The sequence below is a fragment of the Protopterus annectens genome, chromosome 15.part0 (assembly GCF_019279795.1).
Source record: "Protopterus annectens isolate FY-2018-M chromosome 15.part0, PAN1.0, whole genome shotgun sequence".
In the NCBI taxonomy this organism is placed as follows: domain Eukaryota; kingdom Metazoa; phylum Chordata; order Ceratodontiformes; family Protopteridae; genus Protopterus; species Protopterus annectens.
In genome coordinates, this window is record NC_056749.1 from 456,934,693 (window position 1) to 456,956,818 (window position 22,126).

Here is a 22,126-nt window from a genome sequence, read left to right on the forward strand (position 1 = left end):
CTCAGTCTTTAGCACAGAGCAGCATGCTATGGTACTTATCATTTGCAATGATCTTCACATAACTAACTGGCTCAGAGAAGCATGCATTGTCATGTCTGTAGCTTCAATAACCAAGAGCATTGGGGCAGAGAAATAATGTGTGTCATGCCTGGTGTAAAGCATATTCTTATGTAACTACAGTGTGGCAGAAATCTAGGTTTATAGGTTCATAGGTAGGTACTAGGCTATTGGCCCTAGGGCCTATATAAGCCTAGCCAAACAGTACCCTGGCTTTTGCCACCCAAGAAAATTATTTTCCTGTGCCCCTGTCAAGCAGAGCCACAGAAATGATCTCCGGGGTGAATTTCCTATCTCCCATCCAATCATCAAGATTTTTTTTGAAGAGTGCTAATGAGTAGCTTTGTTTGATATAGATAGTTCATTTGATCCAGAGTATGGGAAGTCTCTGGGACAGGAATCTAGCCCTCCAGCATGTTCTGTTTGTTGTGGTGACAAGGTTTAGGTTCCTAGAATGTGTAGCTCAGAGGGATTGGGATTTCTTTAAGTTGAGCATGTCCAACAGCTATGGGTTTGACATAGCTTTGTATGTTAGGCAGAGATCGCCTCTGAGTAGGTGATATGCGACATAGTAAATCTGGAGGTTTTTGAGACAGTCTGCGTAGGGCATCTGTTTGAGGCTGGTAATCCTCTTTGTGAGGTATTTCTGCAGCCATTCCAGTTTTTGTAGATGTCTTGTGAGGTACATACCAAAAGGGACGTTGTACTCTATAATGGGTCTAATGAGTGATGAGTAGAGGGGAACAATGACCTCTTTTTTCCTGTATGAGAAACATTTTGTGATGAGGTGTGCCACATAGAAGGACTTCCTGACTACTGTGGCAATGTGATTATAAAAGGAGAGACTACTGTCCACCTGTGTCCCAAGGTCTCTTATCACACTTTCTGTGTTAAGTAGACTACCGCCTGTGTGGTAGTTCATGGGTACAGAGTTTTTACCAAAAGGGATGACAATGCACTTTCTGGCATTGAGCTTGAGGCCATGGCTTTGACACCAGGCATCTGTCTCAGTGAGGCCCTTTTGTAGGATGTCCACATCGTTAGGAGTTTTGATTATGGCTCCTAGTTTGCAGTCATCTGCAAACTTTGTTAGCCAAAGACCTTCTGTGTTAGCCTGTACTTCAGCGAAGTAGATGCCAAACAGGAGAGGATCCAGGACTGAAACCTGTGGTACTCCACTTGTCACTGGTCTGAAGTTGGATTTAGAGTCTGCTACTTTCATAATGTGGGTTCTGTCAGTGAGCCAGTTGGCAACCCATCTTGTGACATATGGATTTATACCTAGTTTAGTTTATCAATAATTCCAGATTGGCGGATGGTGTTGAAAGCCTTGGCGAGATCTAGATAGGCTGTGTTAACCACCTTAACCTCATCTACAGCTTTATTGACCACTTCAAAGAAGTCTATCAGGTTTAGGGGACATAATCTGCTTTTTACAAACCCGAACTGGGTAGGGTCCAGAGTTTGGAGATTACCAATGTCATTGTTTATAAGTTCCATGATGATACGTTCCATAGCCTTGCAGACCAGGCTCATCAGCCTAATGGGGCGGTAGTTGCCGGGGTCCGTGGTAGCCCCCCTTTATGTAGTGGGATAACCGTTGCTGTGCACCATTCAGTGGGCACAAAGCCTGAGGTGAGGCTATGATTGAACATGGTACTTAGGTGGGGTGCCAGTTCATTCTGTAGTTTGTGTAGAACACAGCCTGGGATGTTGTTTGGTCCCATGGATGCTGTTTTCTTGGCTTTAGAGAGTGTGTTTTTTTACTGTGCAGCCATGATTACAGGAACTTTGCATTCTTCTGGTATAGAGATGTTGCCTTTAGGGGGTGAGAGAGATGGGTAAAGTTAGCAATGAACCTATCTGCCAGGATGTTAGCAATATCAGTTGGTTCTATATATTAGTGTCATTGTGCTGTAACTCAGAGCAGATCTGAGTGTTGCCATTGAGATTCTTGACATAGCTTTAGAATGCTTTGTGGTTGTCTTTGGAATCAGTGGCAATTTTATTTTTGTAATTAGCTGTGGAGGATTTTATGAGGGATCTCAGCTTCTTACTGAGGCTGACCACGGAGTTCCTCCAATCATGGGATTTTACACTTTTTTTGCAACAGTTTCTTTCTTCTGTTGTATAGTTTGTTTATGGCAGGGGACCACCAGATTGGCTTCCTTTTTTTGGAGGATAGCATCTTGGTTCTGTTAGGGATTGCATGATCTATGCACTCGTGTAAGTGCTTATAAAGTGCATTTGTATAGGATTCGGCAGTCATACCTCTGTTGTCCATCAGCATGGGTGTTGTGAAGTTTGCCACTTCTATCTTAAGAAGCGTGAAGTTGGCTTTGGAGATATTTTTTACTGTGGTTTCCCTAATGGGGGGAGGGGGTGGGATGTGGATGTCTAGGATGATTAGCTTGTGGCTGGATCTGACCAACAAGGACTTGACCTCTGGTGTGGAACACTGGTTGCCCATGTTGGTAATAACCAGGTCTGGGATATTGCTGCCCCTGGTGTGGATAAGTTGATCCAAGCCATTGGAATTTATGAATTCTAGAAAACGTTGAGCACAAAAGTTGGTACATGAGTAGTTTTCCCAGTTAATGGTAGGGTATTTGAAATCACCCATTATTAGGGTGTTAGGTTGTACCCTAATATTTTCCACTGTATCAAGAAATAAGGAGTGGGAATCCTGGGGCATGGTGGGGGATCTGTAGCAAGCTACAATTTGGATTGCAGTCTTGCCCAGAGTTTGTTGCACCTGGATAAACTCAAATGCATTATGCTGAGCAACTAGCCTGGAGGTGTGGATATCCTTAATGAATATGGACACCCATCCATCTTAAGTGTTTCGGTCCAGGTTAGGTGGCCGAAAGGTGTGGCATGAATTATAGCCTGGTAATGCAGGGGTGCTCTCTGGAGCCTTGAACCAGGTCTCTATCACTGCACAGATGTCGATGCTCTCCATTTTAAGGAGTGGCTCGAGTGAGTTAATTTTGAGGTTTAGACTTCTAGCATTAACTAGCATTACCCTCAGATTTTGCTTGCTTGTACCTACTATGGCAGTGAATTTGTCATTTGAACCTTGCCTAAGAAAGGCACTATAGGGGTGGCAAGAGCCTTAACCAGTATCCAGAATCCCAAGGGCGACAGGTGCACGCCATCTCTGGCAAAGCATTGTGGTTTGTCGATCATGTCATCCCAGGCAGACAGATACTGGATCCCCTTAGAATGACACCAGAAGCTTAGCCAATTTTTGAAATCAATCATTTTGTCCTTGTACTGTGGTATCATTCTGGGTGATGGCAGGATGCTAATCAGGGCTAGGGTCCTCCCTGCCTGGGCTACAATATCGGACAGCTCCTCCATGTCTCTTTTCATGTAGTCCAGGGAGGTACGTCTCATGTCATTCACATCAACATAGACAATGACAGATTCATATCTGTACTTGTTGTGGAGTGACCTGAGTGCATGCGTTATGTGGCGGATCCTGACACCCAGCAGGCAACGACAGTAACTTTCTCCTTGTTTAACCTGGTGAGTGGAACATCAGTGTGCCTGTCTATAAAGTCACCTATGACTAGAGTGTTGGGTACGTTGTTATGCCTTATGAGCTGTGGTTGAGTGGCACACTGAGTTTGTGGGATATGTGTAATTTGGGTTGTGTTGGGGGGTAGAGGTTGCTTGCATTTCTGCTTTGGAGGTCCCTGTTGCTTGGGCAGATTTTTATTGAGAGCCTCCATGAATGTAGGTGTGTGTTTTATGTTTCTATGTGTGTGTTTTGGTTGCGTAGCTTTTGAGGGACTATGTGATGAGTGTGGTGTGGTACAAGTATTTACCTTCTCCTCTTGACTGTCTTCTCCAGTCTTGGGTGAAGAGAGCTTTGCTTCCAGTTTGGCTATATAAGTGCATCTCTCACAGGTTGTAGTGTTGGGTGGTAGGAGGAGACGGTTGTCTGTGTAGATGAGGCAATCGCTACATTGCCCCAAGATGCCCAGATTCATCAGGTAGACAGGAGAAAACACCAGGAGCTGACCCTTAGACATGCCTGGATAGGTGCTTATTTATTAAGTACTAAGCCTGTTCATGTAGTTATACTTATGCTCCTGTTTGTGTCTGAGGCAGTGTTACCTAGATACTGTGAAGGGAGTAACAGACAACACAGACCATTAATAAAGGCATGGCCCAATGGGTAGTGCATTTTCACTGCCACGAACATGTACACTACATAGCTTACTGCTGTTGCCTGATATACTGCCTGTTGTCTCTGTCTTGAGGGCTAAGTACATTATTTCTCTCCACAGTGTGTCTTACTATTTAAGTGAAGTCACTATGATGGCATTTTCTATGCTGGATGCAGCTTGTCTACTTTGCTTAGTGGCATAGAGAATTTGTCCTGTTTTTTCACCTAATAAGCATACTTCAGTTGAGGTGAGGAGATGTTGCACACTGCAGTGTCCTTGGTGGATCCAGGATAATAGAAAGATTTTTTTTTTATTTCAGTAGTAGCCATGTCCAATACCACCTAACAAAATGGTGAATGTCTTCACAGCCATTCTGAAGGGTTAGCTATTAGGAAGTGAAAAGCTTTGAGATCTTACCCCCATTGAATGACAGGTAAGCACTCCATTCACATTATTGTTCCCCTCTAGTCATTTGAACACAAAATAATTGTTCTGTGATAGTCTCCTTCCTGAATTAATACCAATGTTCTTTACTTTGTTATACAAATTAAATACTGCATCTGTTAGACCATAAATGCACTTGCTAAGTTTCCACAATTGTTCCACACATCTTGGGTCAGGACAAGAATAGATATAAATTTCATGAAGTAGCTATATCCTTTGCAAAAATTCAAATACAATACTCATGGAATGAACATTGCACTGCTTTGCTAAACTTATGGACAAAAGCAATTAAAGAGATTCTGATGCACAATTTGATGAACCTTTTAGAAGCTCTTTAAGCTGTTAAGCCGAAAATGCATTTTTGCTGTTATATCTTTTGGAATTTCTTTGAGGGTGCATGTCCACTCAGTGGAGATGCATTTTTGGCCCATTTTTCTAAAATATTCTTTCCAATTGTATTTTATCCTGCTTTATACATTGAAATAATGTGCCTTCAGTCATGTTTCATATGTGAGATGGAGGGATTTATTTGATCATGTCCGGGTTCGTAATGAATACAATCTGCATATGACTAGTCAAACAGACCTTTGTATGTCTGCACTTTCAGCTGGGTATAACATTTTCAAGGAATACTAATATTTTCTTCCTGTAGCTACCTAAAAATTTCAGCTGTAAGTTGTATTTCTTTTTATCCGTCTATAAATGTCAGTCATTTGATCTTTTTTTTTAAACTGATACTGCTATTGTAGTTGCTTCGTTGCACTGGTACCAGATTTTTTTCTTTCCCACTTCAGAATTTTCCACATATTCTCTACTCTTTTCGTAGGTCTTTAATACCACTTCAAGTAATTCTTTTTCATGATAATTGGCATTTTATTGACATGTTCATCATCTGTTTTAATCTCAACTTTGTACTGCATGAAATGATGTAACCCTTGAACAAACTTAATCTTGCCTCACAAATAGCACATCTCTAAACCAGCTAGTGACAACTTTAAGCTCTTTTGACTGTGTACAATCAGTTCTTTTGTAGTACATCTCATTTCCAATTTCAAAACTGTCATTTGTGGTAGGAAATTGTTTCTCAATGATCTCTACATTCTACCAGAACCCTTAGCCTAAGCAAATGATCTACTTGATGCATGCAGTACTGAAATATGCCCTGCTACTGTCATTGTCCTTGGAATCCATTCCAGAGCAGGTAACTTATCAGTAAGAACACACTAATGGGAGATTTGGGTTATGAGCAAACATAAGCTGATATGCACTGTAACCATAGATGTTTTGCAAAGATACCTATCAACTGCCCAGATTTTTGCAGAATGTCCAGATTTTTTGCCTCATATTTTTGGTTTTCTGGCAAATAACTGGGATGATCTGAGGATTGAAGTCAGTAAATAATGACATACATTTGAGTTTCAGACCTCAAATCCTTCACCAATGCATGTTAGCACAAACCACTTTCTAAATATATGAGAGCAATATTTAAAATCTGTCCCTATTTTTGGGCCATTGTCCCCCAATTTTGTCAGGCTTTTGTCAGGCTTTGTCCAGATTTCTTAGACTAAGAGGTTGAGAGGTATGTTTGCAATATATAAATGCCACTTTCAGTCCTGCCCACTAGACTATTAGCATTTACTGTTAACATGATTTCAATTGTCAGATTCTGTCTTCTAAGGAACCTTTTGCCTCAAGAAGTATATGCCGAGATAGCCACAGATTCAGTATAAATGTTCTATGTCATATCTGTAATCATATTATTACTGAATTATCCACTGAAAATTTCTGATGAACCACATTATCTTATAAAGTGATCAGTGCATTTTTTGTTGCAATTGCTGATAACTTGTTTGTGTTGATAATGCTTTTGACACTAAAGCATAGCTTCATCAATGGTATGAAGGAATCGAGCACGAGGTTAATGATCATTTACTCCCATATCATACATCTAATTGTATTGTGAGGCCAGAGGCATGCCAACAACATGATTGAATTTAGGTCTGCTGTATTTCATACAATTCTCATAATTAACTGTTTCAAAATAGAAATATATTTCAGTCTTACTTTGCTGAACTGCAAAGTGTTTTGCAGTCTGTCAGTAGAAACATTTCCCAACTGAAAATAAAGTTTCTTTAAAACTATGTAATTCTCCTTCTTAGTCATGCTCTAGGAAACTCTCAGAATCGTTTGCACAATGAATTTTCTTCAGATCTTTAGCTGGTTATCTATTAATCTACTCATCCTCAACCCTAAAAAGCCCAAACTATTACTATTTCTCCCTCAATATCTAGCTCATCACAAATCCTCCTTTGCCATCACTTCCTCAAATCACATTACTGTCAAACCAAAATCCCACACCAAACTCCTAGGCATTATTATTGATGATGGACTCAGTTTCAACTTACACATCCTACAATGCATCAAGAAGTCAAATCAAAAGCTCGGTTCACTATACCGCCACAAAAGATTCTTAACTACTAACTCCAAACTCTCCCTTGCTCAAGCTCTGCTTCTCCTATCACTTCTTTACGCTGCCCCTGTGCTCACACATATACAAATTACTACCCTAAACAAACTCCAGCAAACCTATCATAATATAGCTTGATTCATCACCGGTTCTCCCTACAATGCACACCACTGTCTTCCTCTAAACTCTCTCAACTGGCTAGAACTCCCACATCTATTGTTATTAGCCCAACTTCAAATGATACACACTATTCTTTATAAACCTGCTGCATGTCCTGCTCTCTCTTCCTTCATCACCATCTACTCTCCACCTCGTACCCTCCGGACATTTAATCAGCTTCTACTACAAATATATTATCCCAAAAAAATCAGTGGGCAAACTCCTATATAAGTACTCTATGGCCCAAGCTTGGAATAAACTTCCTAGAGAAATATGCAGTATAGTACACCCATCTCATTTCAAAGAGAAACTTAAACTTCATCTACTTAACTCCAAAACCTTTCCTGTCAAGCCCCAACTTAACTCCCCCTCTCTACTTCTGTTTTTCTCCCCTTCTCTTTATACATAGGCATTTCTTCCACCTTAGAAATTACATTCTACTAAAATGATATTTAACTACCACTGTTGAAGTTCTTGAAGTTTGTTTATTGAATTGATGTAAATAATGTATATACTTAGTTATCCTGCTCAACTATTAATATCTTTTTTCCTTGACTTTAAGAATTTCTATCTCTGTATAATGTCCATATGTTGAATGCACAAGTACAAAGTTGTATATATAACTTCTTCTTGCATCTTATGTTGTAAACTGTATTTTTTTTCTGTTGTATTGGAGCTTTTCTCCTCGGGTCTCCACTAAAAATGGGCCACAAGCCGAGTTGGACTAACCCGGTTAACAAATGTCAATAAATAAATAAATTAATAAATAAAATAAAATGTTCACACAGCAATGTCCAGAGTAAAAGAATTCAGGTGTCCCTTGTTTAAACTTACTGATTTGGGTACTTACGTATTATCGTAACTAGAGTTTCATGATTGCGAACTGCGCTTACCTACAGAGATACGAGTGCATGAAACACTTCAAACTGTTATTCTAAGTCCTTAGTACTGCCAAAAAACTTTTTATTACTTTTAGAAACAGGAACATTTAAGAAATCCTGTTCCTGTTTTGTGTGCATTACAGACGCACGCTTGAGTTATTACAGCTGCTATCGTACTGTCAGTTGGATTATTTTGACTTTGTAGAAGGAATTCTTCTGAGAAGGAATGCACAGACACAGAGAAATCATTTTTGGTAAACTTTTTTTATTTTAACCATTCTTTTAAGCAATCTTGAAAAGAACCATTGCATTCTTAATGGTTTTAAATTATGAGGATGGATGATGTTGACAGCTGATTCCGTGGTTATTTTTAAATGAGAAAGTTGGTTGTATTGATGTATTTTGCTTTGTGAAGGGAGTATGTTCTGATTAAGACACATTCTACTACAATGATCATTGATTTTCTTAATGGTGTAATGATGTGGATTGCTCAGTCGATGGTTTTGTATTAATTTCTAGGGAAATAACAGTACTTTGATAACATTTGTTTCCACGAGAAAGAAAAGTGCAGCAGGCAGACTTGAAATAGAAATGCTGGCAGTAAAGTGCAGACAGAAACATGACCGCTATGTTTTTTAAATTTTATTGAAATCACTACATGAAAAAATAACTTGTGCTACAAGGACACACATTATCCAACATTTCTACAACATTCATGACCATATTTCATGATAGTTAAGCAACTGCTATTGCCATTAAAAACCTGGTTGTGATAATATGTAAGTACCCTGATTTGTCAATTTCCATTGTCAGGATATATTTTTTTGTCATTTTAATGGCATCTTACTCATCAGCAACAGTATCTCAGCTGAAAGTACTTCTGTTTCAGTGTCACACTTTGTTTTTGCTGGTAGTCTAAATGTCTTGGTAGAATGCATTACTTCTGCATCTCCGAACCTTAGTCCTAATGTACTACTAGGGTGCATCAGTTTTCAATATCTTTTCTCACTTAATTCTGTCTCAGTTTACTGACATCGTTTCAAATCCATTTTGTCCACAAACTGTGCATGTGCATTTAGTATCAGTCACAGCTGACTCAAATATTTCTAACAAAAACATATACATCTGAAACCACCTCTTTGACAAATAAAACTATATTATATTGTTTTATATCTGGATATAATTTGCTTTGCTTTGTTATTTTAGCTTCTTCACCACTGCTTGGAAATCTTTACTCAGGTTTTAAACACTTTGACATACAACAGATTTGCCTGTCCTAACACATCTGTCTAGAAAATTCATTCCCAGTAATGTCAGTCTCACAAAGTTTTAGTCCGTCTAGTTTGCTGCTCTGTGAAATATGTTGTACGTGTACCCTGACATGTTAGTGCTCACTGCAGTGCTGATGCCTTTTCCTCTGCTAATGTGTACTATAGGACTGACTTCACTGATGCAAAAATAAGTCCAGTACATGCTGTTAATATTAATTGTGCATCTTTCCCATTTAAGCATGTTTATAATCAAGCATTAAGTCTGAGAGCATCATCTTGTGTTTGCATATCTGATTATATCTTTGCTCAGTCAATTATGCAGTCTACAGTAGAAACTGCACTACCACTGAAATATGATCAAAATAATATTATTTCTCATAAATATGATAATTTTTCATTCATTATACATAGTGACATGTCTCATTATTAAAGTGGGCATACCTTCATTTGTGTACATATCCTCTGTTGAAATCTCCCTTCCCATATCCTTGCTCTTGTAGTAAGAAGCAGTGAAAGTAAAATGGCAAGGTTTCAGATTTTCCAGGCCAGTAATCCAAACCTGAGTCATAAACTCATTTTCTCATCTTTCATAGGGCTTACTACCATCAAACACAGTTAGAAGTCTATAACGGGAAAACCATCCACCGCATCTTTCATAGGGCTTACTACCATCAAACACAGTTAGAAGTCTATAACGGGAAAACCATCCACCGCATCTTTCATAGGGCTTACTACCATCAAACACAGTTAAAAGTCTATAACGGGAAAACCATCCACCGCATCTTTCATAGGGCTTACTACCATCAAACACAGTTAAAAGTCTATAATGGGAAAACCATTCACCGCATCTTTCATAAAGCTTACTACCATCAAACACAGTTAAAAGTCTATAATGGGAAAAAAATCCACCGCATCTTTCATAGGGCTTACTACCATCAAACACAGTTAAAAGTCTATAACGGGAAAACCATCCACCGCATCTTTCATAGGGCTTACTACCATCAAACACAGTTAGAAGTCTATAATGGGAAAACCATCCACCGCATCTTTCATAGGGCTTACTACCATCAAACACAGTTAAAAGTCTATAACGGGAAAACCATCCACCGCATCTTTCATAGGGCTTACTACCATCAAACACAGTTAAAAGTCTATAACGGGAAAACCATCCACCGCATCTTTCATATGGCTTACTACCATCAAACACAGTTAAAAGTCTATAACGAGAAAACCATCCACCGCATCTTTCATAGGGCTTACTACCATCAAACACAGTTAACAGTCTATAACGAGAAAACCATCCACTGCATCTTTCATAGGGCTTACTACCATCAAACACAGTTAAAAGTCTATAACGGGAAAACCATCCACCGCATCTTTCATAGGGCTTACTACCATCAAACACAGTTAAAAGTCTATAACGCGAAAACCATCCACCGCATCTTTCATAGGGCTTACTACCATCAAACACAGTTAAAAGTCTATAATGGGAAAACCATCCACCGCATCTTTCATAGGGCTTACTACCATCAAACACAGTTAAAAGTCTATAACGGGAAAACCATCCACCGCATCTTACATAGGGCTTACTACCATCAAACACAGTTAAAAGTCTATAACGGAAAAACCATCCACCGCATCTTTCATAGGGCTTACTACCATCAAACACAGTTAAAAGTCTATAACGGGAAAACCATCCACCGCATCTTTCATAGGGCTTACTACCATCAAACACAGTTAAAAGTCTATAACGGGAAAACCATCCACCGCATCTTTCATAGGGCTTACTACCATCAAACACAGTTAAAAGTCTATAACGCGAAAACCATCCACCGCATCTTTCATAGGGCTTCCTACCATCAAACACAATTAAAAGTCTATAACGGGAAAACCATCCACCGCATCTTTCATAGGGCTTACTACCATCAAACACAGTTAAAAGTCTATAACGCGAAAACCATCCACCGCATCTTTCATAGGGCTTACTACCATCAAACACAGTTAAAAGTCTATAACGGGAAAACCATCCACCGCATCTTTCATAGGGCTTACTACCATCAAACACAGTTAAAAGTCTATTACGGGAAAACCATCCACCGCATCTTACATAGGGCTTACTACCATCAAACACAGTTAAAAGTCTATAACGGAAAAACCATCCACCACATCTTTCATAGGGCTTACTACCATCAAACACAGTTAAAAGTCTATAACGGGAAAACCATCCACCGCATCTTTCATAGGGCTTACTACCATCAAACACAGTTAAAAGTCTATAACGGGAAAACCATCCACCGCATCTTTCATAGGGCTTACTACCATCAAACACAGTTAAAAGTCTATAATGGGAAAACCATCCCCCGCATCTTTCATAGGGCTTACTACCATCAAACACAGTTAGAAGTCTATAATGGGAAAACCATCCACCGCATCTTTCATAGGGCTTACTACCATCAAACACAGTTAAAAGTCTATAACGGGAAAACCATCCACCGCATCTTTCATAGGGCTTACTACCATCAAACACAGTTAAAAGTCTATAACGGGAAAACCATCCACCGCATCTTTCATAGGGCTTACTACCATCAAACACAGTTAAAAGTCTATAACGGGAAAACCATCCACCGCTACTAGTGAAAAGGCTGAACAAGCAAGCTGTGTTTGATCATTGTTGCCTTTTTAAGCCTATCCGTGCATCCTAAATCTCTGACAAGTGGCGGTACCCTTGATAAGTGTAAACAGGAGTTTGAGAGATGAAACATTTGCAAGTAGAGGCCTAGGAGATGAACCATTTACAGGGTACCAATGTTCAGTAGAGACATAGGTTCCAAACCAGGGATGAATTTCCTCTTTCCCCATACAAATGTTCAAATTACACTTGACTTGGGCTAAGGAAGAACTCTCCTTCACATAGATTGGGGGGCCTGTTCAGAAAAGGGGTAGTCTCTGGGATACATACCTATCTCTCCATCAGGTCATATTTAATGTTTAGAATGGGTAATTCTGGTGCTGTCGTTCTGATGATATGCAGAAGGTCCATCAGGGTGGGGTCTGCCATTGCTTTGTACACCAGGCATAGATCTCACCTCTGCAGCCTGTAGGAGACAAAATACAGGGATAAGGCATGGTATGCATAGGAAATGTTAGCTAAGCCTTGTATTTTTTTTATTGAGGAACCTCTGTAGAGTTCCAGTTCTTGGATGTGTCTGGTTAGGTACATACCAATGGGAGCATTTTCTCAATGATTGGTCTGATGAATGCTGAATACAGTGGAACAATGACCTGGACCAAGATGCCATACATTTGTTTATAAGTTGCACAACATCGAATAATTTCCTCATTACTATATACACGTAGTGGCTAAAGGCTCAATTATTATGCGGTCCACAATTCCTGTCTACTGGGTTGACTCTTAGGTGTGTGTTGACAATATGACAGATACTAGGAGTGACTGACTTTCCAAAGAATACTATTATGAATTTCTTGGCATTTCGTTTTAGTCCATGGCTTTGACACAAGTTATTTATACGTGTCATCCCTTACTGGAGAACATTACTGTCAGTGGGGAATTCAGTGACCATTTCTAATTTGCTATCATCTGCCAATTTAGTTAGCCAGATACTGGTGATACTGGCCTTCACTTCAGAGAAGTAAATGCCAAAAAGAAGCTGTCCCAGAACTGATCCCTGAGGGACCCCACTTGTGATTGGCCTCTTTATAGAGGTAGATTCCCCAATTCTAGCTTCCTGGATCCTGCCTGTGAGCTAGCTGACTATCCCCTGGGTGACATAAGGGTACATACCTAACCTCTTGAGTTTTTTAATAATGCCCAAGTGGTATATTGTGTTAAAGTACCTTGGCAAGGTTAAGGTAGGCATTGTTATCCATTTTTCTCTCATCCATTGCTTTGGGGACCTTCTCAAAAATGTCCACAAGGTTGAGTAGGCAGAATCTGCCCTTGACGAAACCAAACTGTATTGGGTCCAGTGTCTGGAGGTATACTATATCATTATTAATCATTTCCATGATAATTTATTCCATGGCTTTGCATATGATAGTAGTGAGACTTAACTGCCTGCAGTTTACAAGGACTGCACATGGCCCAACTTAGTGCAGGGAGATGACTGTTGCTATTCTCAGTTTGTTAGGCATGAAGCCTGTTTGGAGGCTATGGGTAAATAGTGATTGCAGGTGGCCTCATAGGTCATGTTTCATGCTATTTAGAAGGCATCTTGAAATATCATCTGGGCCCATCAATGCAGTGTACTTGGCCTTAGACAGCACTAGTGATAATAGGGGGAGTTATATTTGATGGCATTTCCTAAGGGGGTTGAGGTGGAGAGAGGATCAAATTTAGAGCTGAATTTGTCAGTACTTTTGCTATATCTTCTGGCTCAGTCTAGGTGGCTCCATTAACAATGAGCTCTGCACACAACTGTGTATTGCTATTGAGGTTGCAGACATGGCTAAAGAATGCTTTGTGGTTGTTCTTGGCCCGAGAGGCCAACTTTAGCTTGGTAGAGTTGTTTGTTTAGTTTAATGAGAGTGCTTTTATCCTGCTGAGAACTGCACATCCTAATTCTTGACACAGGTTTCTTCCTTCTACTCTAGAGCCTATAGATGTTGTGATTCCACAATGGTGGCTTGTTTTTTTGTTAGTTCTGTGTTTTCTCCTGGTAGGTGCACATGCCTGTATGCAGCTATTAACATGCCTGTATAGGGTTTCTGTGAACAGTTCCATGCAGATAACACTGTTCTAAGGGTTTTCACTTAATATAATGCATGTGCAAAAATGGTAAGACAAACTATAGATAAGGAATGGAATACATTTTTAGCATTTACTGACGTAGAGAAACTTGTTGTATCTTTCGGCTTTTCCCGGTTAGGGGTCGCCACAGTGGAACCCCAGTCCGCTAATGATTGGCAGTAGATTTTTACGTACCGACTTGCCAGGTCTGATGCACAACCTTCAATGAAGGTACGCCCATTCACGCATGTCTCCACACAGAAGACGATTTAGCTGAGAATCGAACAGGACAACGTCTTACTGTGAGCCGACAACGCTACCGCAGCACCACCACCACAGCTTACTGACTTAGAGAAACTAAAGAATGAAAATCTAAGAGTAGTTTACAAGAATTCAAGTAATTTAAAACTGTTATTGGAAAATGGTACAAACCAAGAAGTTCAAAGACAGAGAAAAAGGAAGGGAACGTTCAAATGTGGACATTGTCAACAGTGTGCATACATTAGCAATGCAGAAAGTGTGTATTTGGAAAGCAGGGGAATCACCCTGGAAGGCAAGGATTTTAATAATTGTGACTCCTTTGGGCTTGTATATATAGCGAAATGTAAAACCTGTGAAGCATTCTATATAGGGAAGACAGAGCGCAAGCTCAGGAGAAGGGTATACGAACATATGTATGACCTAGAAACAAACAAACAGACTAATGCATTGTACAAACACAAACAAAGCTGGGAAAATGCATACTATACATTTTTTGTGGTAGAAAGGGTGGCAAAGAGTGGCAGAGGGGGTTTATGGGAGGAATGTTTGGAGTACAGATAATTATGGTGGCAGATATCTTTGGAGGCCAATAAGCCACCGGGTCTCAATGAACATATCTCCTTAGCCCCATTATTAAAATTGAGAGCAGCAAAACTGTGATATGCATTTGCAGTTTATGTTGAATTTTATCATGTTTGTACCCATGTTTTCCAATAGTTACAGTTGGTGTTTAAGCTTTTTTGTATTTGTATTTTTATTAAAAAGCTGGATTTGTAATATGTTATAAACACAAGTGTTACACTCATTTATCAAAGGTATTGCATTTATTTTTCCCTTATATTTTCCTGTTTTTAACATTCTTTTAACTGAGTGATGCTATACAATTTGCCTTTGGCTTACAATGCAGTTTATATAATACCCGTAATTTCACGATTTATCCACTAGATGAAGTATCAAGTTCATTTAAAGCAAATATTCAAGTTGGTAATTTTAACCATTGAGTCTTATTAATGTGTTTCTAATAGTATTTTAACTTTATAATTTATTCTTTATTCCTTGTAGTCAAGTGTTTTAAGGATTTTTTATTTAAAACATATTTTTATTTATACATATTTACTCATCAAACATTGTAATATTTAATGTGTTTTAATTGTGGCAACACAGAGAGATACAACAAGAAACATTTTTGGTTTTAAACTAAATTAATTCATTAACCTAATCAATGTAATTAAGTGAATGGTATAAAAGTACTAGTAGTTTGAACAGCCCACATCTGAGGAAGTGATTTTAAAAATGAAAACGTACGGTGGAGCGTTAATGTGCTGTCTTTCTGTAGAATAAAGTGAACTGAAGTGTGCTGAGCCGTCCTTGTTTTTTTTCGCAATTTTCTAAGCTTGCCCTGCTCAGGGCTTTATTGTTTTGCCTGAAAAGCTGCTTTGTTTTGCGGATTACAAGTTTTATTTGGAAGCTGCTGTGAATTTTGTTTTTTCTTGTTTTCACTTAATAGTACGAAGTTAGCCTTCAGTAGATCCTAAGCATTCCAGTGATAGCTGGGCTTCTGAGTTCTATTTTTACTTCAAAGGAGACCGTTTTGTGGTCTGACCTTACCAGGTTGGATATTATACTAGGGGGTATGCAGCACACTCAAATCTTAGACAGGGTCAGATTGATTATGTTTCTCCCCCTGGTTGGTTTATTCTCTGGCGCAGAGAGTTTATAGGTTCATAGGTTCATACTAGGCTATCTGCCCTAGGGCATTTATAAGCCTAGCCAGAATGTGTTTGGCTTTCGCCACCCATTTTAAATTTATTTTGCTATGCCCTTTTTCGAGGTTAGTATACTGTGCCTCTGTCTAACAGTGACACAGAAGTGATACCCGGGGTAAACCTATGATCTCCCATCCACTCATCAAGATTCTTCTTGAAGAAAGTCAATGAGGGACTCTGCCTAACCTGGACTGGGATTTTATTCCAGAGTGAAGGGAGCCTCTGGGTTATGAATCTGTCCCTCCAGCATGTCCTATTTATTTCAGTGCTGAGGTTCAAGTCTCTCGAGCGCGTAGCTCGATGGGATTTGGATTTTCTGAGGTGCAGCATGTCCATTAATTCCGAGTTGGACATGTTTATACGTCAGGCACAGATCGCCTCTGAACAGGTGGTATGCCACTGAGTAGAGCTGGAGTTTCTTTAACCAGGCAGCATATGGCATCTGTTTGAGCCCTTTGATCCTCTTGGTGAGGTACTTTTGGGGTCTTTCCAGTTGCTGCAGGTGTCTGGTAAGGTACATCCCAAAAGGGGCATTGTACTCAATTATGGGCCTGATGAGGGATGAGTAAAGAGGCACGATGACCTCCCCTGATCTAGATGTGAATCCCTTCATGATTAGGTGGGCTATATAAAATGTTTTTCTAACCACTTTGGCCACGTGGTTGTCAAATGAGAGATTGCTATCAACTTGGGTCCCCAGGTCCCTAATTACTTCTTCTGTACTTAATGGATTACCACCTATGTGGTAATTTGTGGGCACTTTGTTTTTGCCAAAGGGGATGACTATACACTTTTTTGGCATTTAGCTTGAGGCCATGGCTCTGGCACCAGTTGTCTGTTTCTATGAGGCCCTTTTGGAGGATGCTTGTGTCGGCTGGAGAGTCTATTATGGTGCCCAGTTTGCAGTCATCTGCGAACTTGGTCAGCCACAGTCCTTCCGTGTTGGCCTGTACCTCCGAGAAATATATACCGAACAAGAGAGGTCCCAGGACTGAGCCTTGTGGGACACCACTTGTAACTGGTTTGGAGTCTGACATGGCTCCAGCAATTCTAACCATGTGGGTTCTGTCCTTGAGCCAGTTTGCAATCCATCTAGTGACATGGGGGTTTATATTTAAGCTGGTGAGCTTATCTATAATGCCCGAGTGGGGTATTGTATCGAAGGCTTTTGCGAGGTCCAGGTAGGCTGTGTGGACCACCTTCCCCTCGTCAATGGCCTTGGTGACTGTTTCAAAGAAATCAACCAGGTTTAAGAGGCAGGATCTGCCCTTAACAAAGCCAAACTGGGTAGGATCCAGTGTCTGTAGGTCCCCAATATCTTTATTTATGAGGTCCATGATGATCCTTTCCATAGCTTTGCAGACCAAGCTAGTCAGGCTTATGGGGCGATAGTTTCCAGGATCCGTTGAGGCACCACCTTTATGGAGAGGGACCAATGTTGCTGTACGCCACTCTTTAGGCACATATCCTGTAGTAAGGCTGAGATTGAACAGTAGTTTTATGTTTGGGTTTAGCTCTTCTTGGAGTTCATGTAGTACGCAGCCCGGGACACCATCTGGTCCCATTGATGCTGTGTTTTTTGCTTTGGAGAGGGCGGCTCTTACCTGAGCATCTGAGCTGAATCTAGCTTTGTTTATATGCTTGTTGTTTGTTTGCTTGTTATTTCCCTGGAACGCTAATTCCACCTAATACGCGGCTTCTCAGTGCTTCTGTGGATCACTAGTGATATCTGCATTGCTTACTGTACTTATTTCCTTGTTTCACTTGAAAGAAAGTTACTGTTTGTCATTTTTGCATTTAAGTTACCTGTAACACATTGCACTTAAGTTACCTGGCACTTGCTCGCTAAAGCAATTATATAAGTCAGCACTAAAAATTAAAAGCACTACACCCTCACTCCCCACTGGCCCTTGTATTCAATTATTAAGGAATTCCCAATATTATTCTAGCATGTCCAAAGGTCAGTTGTCAATCTCCTCTCCAGTCCAGCTGGTGAATCTGGGAATCTTGAGGCAATGTTACAACTGCCTCATGTATACAGACAACCCTCTCCTCCTCCCAACAAATTCCAAAACATGTGAGAGATGCAACCATATAGCCAACCTGGAGGTAAGCTCTCTCAACTCAGTACTGGCATAACCAGTCAGGAGGAGAAGGAAACCACACTCACTACAATTCCAGTCTCACATAGACCTACCACGACAGCAAACCAAACACATAATCACACAAAAACATACTTGGAGGCTCTAAATAAAGATCTGCCTAAGCAGCAGAGACCTCCAAAGCAGATACCCAAGCAACCGCTACCCCAAAACAAAACACGTGCAACACATATCTCACAAAGCCAGTGTGCCGAACAGTCACAGCCCTTAAGACTAAACAACACACCTGATACACTTGTAATAGGTGACTATCGTCAGGCAAACTGACGTCCCGCTCACCAGGCTGAACAAGGAGAGGGTCATGGTGAGCAGCCTGTCGGGCGCTAGGATCCGCCACATAACACAAGCATTCAGGTCACTCCAAGGCAAGTACAAATATGACTCAGTCATTGTCCATGCTGGTGTGAATGACCTGAGAGGTACCTCCCTGGACTACATGAAGAGACATAATGGAGCTCTCTGAACATGTAGCCCAGGCCGGTATGACCCTGACCTTGAGTAGCATCTTACCCTCACCAAGAATGATGCCACAATATGAAGACAAGATGATCAATTTCAACAATTGGCTTAAGTACTGGTGTCATTCAAAGGGGATCCAATGCCTGTCAGCTTGGGATGATATGCTCGACAAGCCCCGATGCTTCGCAAGGGACGGCTTGCACCTGTCACCCCTGGGCTTTCGGATATTGGCAAAGGCTCTTGCTACCCCCATAGTGCCTTTTTTAGGCAAGTCTCAAAAGACAAACCCACCTCTATAGGTATCACAAGGGATAAGAAACTAAGAGTAATGCTACTCAATGCCAGAAGTCTAAACCTCAAGATGCACGCACTCGAAACTCTCCTTAGCATGGAGAACATCAATATCTGTGCAGTAACAGAAACCTGGTTCAGGGCTCCCTAGAGCACCCCAGCACTACCAGGTTATACCTCATACCATGCTTTTCGGCCCCAAAACTTGGACCGAACCACAAAAGGAGGGGGAGTATCGATATTCATCAAAGATACCCACACCTCCAGGTTGGTGGCAAAGCACGAAGCATCAGAGACTATCAATGTGCAACTAACAGTGGGTAAAACCGCCTTCCAGTTTATAGCCTGCTACAGACCACCCTCCCAAACCCAGGAACCCCACTCGGCCTTTCTGAGAACACTGGAAAATATGAAGGTCTCTCCAAACACCATTATATTGGGCGACTTCAACTACCCAAACATAGACTGGGAGCATTACTCTAGCTCCAACACCCTAGCCCAAAGGTTCCTAGAATTTATAAACTCAAATGCTATGGAACAACTTGTTAGCACTCCCACAAGAGGGGAAAACATACTGGACCTGATCATCACCAACATGGGGATTCTATGCTCCAGACCAGAAGTGTATCCCTCACTGGTAAGAACAGACCATAAACTAATCTCACTGGATATTCACATCCCGATCCCACCCCCTGCCCAGAAAACCACAGTGAAAAACTTCTCTAAAGCAAATTTCACACTCCTCAAAACCAAGGTGGAATCCTTCAAAGCCCCCGGGCCTGTGGAAAATACAGCCCAGATCGCAGAATCCTTTATAAACGCATTCTATGAACACCTTCAGGAATGCCTGGATCATGCGATCCCAAATAAAACCAAGTCCCAATCCTCCAAAGGCAGAAGTCCTGTCTGGTGGACCCCAGCCATAAACAAACTATATAATAGAAGGAGGAAGCTACTAAATGATAAAGCAAAATCCCAAAAAGGGAAGGCATCACTGATCAGTATTAGCAAAAAACTACGGGCACTCATAAAATTGTCTAAGGCCAGCTTCGAGAGAAAAATTGCACAGGACACTAAGGATAATCACAAGGCTTTCTTTAGTTATGTTAGGAACCTGGGTGGTAATTCCCAGATATGCTCAGAATTAGTCCAAAATGACAAAAAATACACCGAACCTACAGACATTGCCAACATCCTAGCTGACAGGTTCAGTGCAAACTTCTCCCCACCAAAAGGGCAAATATCTATCCCAGCAGAGTGCTGCCCCCCTGACATCTCAGATGCTCAGGTAAGAGCCGCCCTCTCCAAAGCAAAAAACACAGCATCAATGGGACCAGACAGTGTCCCAGGCTGCGTCCTACATGAACTCCAAGAAGAGCTAAACCCAAACATAAAACTACTGTTCAATCTCAGCCTTACTACAGGATATGTACCCAAAGAGTGGCGTACAGCAACAGTGGTCCCTCTCAACAAAGGTGGTGCCTCAACGGATCCTGGAAACTATCGCCTGACTAGCTTGGTCTGCAAAGCTATGGAAAAGATCATCATGGACCTCCTAAATAAAGATATTGGGGACCTACAGACACTGGATCCTCCCAGTTTGGCTTTGTTAAGGGCAGATCCTGCCTCTTAAACCTGGTCAATTTCTTTGAAACAGTCACCAAGGCCATTGACGAGGGGAAGGTGGTCCACACAGCCTACCTGGACCTCACAAAAGCCTTCGATACAATACCCCACTTGGGCATTATAGATAAGCTCGCCAGCTTAAATATAAATCCCTATGTCACTAGATGGTTTGCAAACTGGCTCAAGGACAGAACCCACATTGCTGGAGCCATGTCAGACTCCAAACCAGTTACAAGTGGCGTCCCACAAGGCTCAGTCCTGGGACCTCTCTTGTTCGGTATATATTTCTCGGTGGTACAGGCCAACATGAAAGGACTGTGGCTGACCAAGTTCGCAGATGACTGCAAACTGGGCGCCATAATCGACTCTCCAGCCGACACAAGCATCCTACAAAAGGGCCTCATAGAAACAGACAACTGGTGCCAGAGCCATGGCCTCAAGCTAAACGCCAAAAAGTGTATAGTCACCCCTTTGGCAAAAACAAAGTGCCCACAAATTACCACATAGGTGGTAATCCATTAAGTACGGAAGAAGTAATTAGGGACCTGGGGACCCAAGTTGATAGCAATCTCTCATTTGAAAATCACGTGGCCAAAGTGGTTAGAAAAACATTTTATATAGCCCACCTAATCATGAAGGGATTCACATCTAGATCAGGGGAGGTCATCGTGCCTCTTTACTCATCCCTCATCAGGCCCATAATTGAGTACAATGCCCCTTTTGGGATGTACCTTACCAGACACCTGCAGCAACTGGAAAGACCCCAAAAGTACCTCACCAAGAGGATCAAAGGGCTCAAACAGATGCCATATGCTGCCCGGTTAAAGAAACTCCAGCTCTACTCAGTGGCATACCGCCTGCTCAGAGGCGATCTGTGCTTGACGTATAAAGCCATGTCCAACCCAGAATTAATGGACATGCTGCACCTCAGAAAATCCAAATCCCATTGAGCTACACGCTCGAGAGACTTGAACCTCAGCACTGAAATAAACAGGACATGCTGGAGGGACAGATTCATAACCCAGAGGCTCCCTTCACTCTGGAATAAAATCCCAGTCCAGATTAGGCAGAGTCCCTCATTGACTCTCTTCAAGAGGAATCTTGATGAGTGGATGGGAGATCGTAGGTTTACCCCGGGTATCACTTCTGTGTCACTGTTAGACAGAGGCACAGTATACTAACCTCGAAAAAGGGCATAGCAAAATTCATTTAAAATGGGTGGCGAAAGCCAAACACACTCCGGCTAGGCTTATAAATGCCCTAGGGCAGATAGCCTAGTATGAACCTATGAACCTATAAGTCTTTTTTTAAAACACTGTCTCGCTATGTTAAAGGAGTTTAACATAGCGAGACAGGT